The sequence below is a fragment of the Triticum aestivum genome, unplaced genomic scaffold (assembly GCF_018294505.1).
Source record: "Triticum aestivum cultivar Chinese Spring unplaced genomic scaffold, IWGSC CS RefSeq v2.1 scaffold90744, whole genome shotgun sequence".
Classification (NCBI taxonomy): Eukaryota; Viridiplantae; Streptophyta; class Magnoliopsida; order Poales; family Poaceae; genus Triticum; species Triticum aestivum.
This window is the reverse complement of record NW_025228879.1, coordinates 10,441-11,116: the sequence shown is the minus strand read 5'-3', so window position 1 is coordinate 11,116 and position 676 is coordinate 10,441. Positions and strand designations below refer to the sequence as shown.

Below are 676 nucleotides of genomic sequence, written 5' to 3'. Positions count from 1 at the left end.
CGACCCCTTTCAGAACACGCTTGCCGCCGCTAGACGCGTGAATAATGAGCAGCGAGCTAAAACTTACCGTAAACGTGCAAAATAATAAAACGTGCTAAACATACGTCGCGCTCGTGCGTTTTGTTTTGCACGCGGTGCAAAAAAATTAAAAAGGGAATGCAACACGAGGACTTCCCAGGAGGTCACCAATCCTAGTACTACTCTCGCCCAAGCACGCTTAACTTCGGAGTTCTGATGGGATCCGGTGCTTTAGTGCTGGTATGATCACATCCGACATGTTACCCCCGTCTTCGTCCCTTATGCTTCCCCTCCCAGCTCCACTACACACACGATTGCACATTCCTTTGGCCGCTCCCGCTCAACTACGGAGACGAGTTTTACCACGGTTCAACTGCACCAGTGCCTATTTACCATGGTTTCGACCCCTTTCAGAACACGCTTGCCGCCGCTAGACGCGTGAATAATGAGCAGCGAGCTAAAACTTACCGTAAACGTGCAAAATAATGAAACGTGCTAAACATACGTCGCGCTCGTGCGTTTTGTTTTGCACGCGGTGCAAAAAAATTAAAAAGGGAATGCAACACGAGGACTTCCCAGGAGGTCACCCATCCTAGTACTACTCTCGCCCAAGCACGCTTAACTTCGGAGTTCTAATGGGATCCGGTGCTTTAGTGCT

The 676-nt window shown here is 49.7% G+C and overlaps 2 non-coding genes across 2 annotated transcripts in view; both read right to left on the bottom strand.

The window, feature by feature from the left end:
• Window positions 1-153: 153 nt before the first annotated feature.
• LOC123174694 (5S ribosomal RNA) lies at window positions 154-272 on the bottom strand. Its single transcript, XR_006487276.1, has one exon. It is a non-coding gene; the product is annotated as a 5S ribosomal RNA (ribosomal RNA).
• A 300-nt stretch (window positions 273-572) lies between these two features.
• Window positions 573-676, bottom strand: part of LOC123174708 (5S ribosomal RNA) — a 122-nt gene continuing 18 nt past the window's right edge. The window contains exon 1 of the ribosomal RNA XR_006487290.1: window positions 573-676. This exon is cut by the window's right edge and continues 18 nt beyond it. This is a non-coding gene — a ribosomal RNA (5S ribosomal RNA).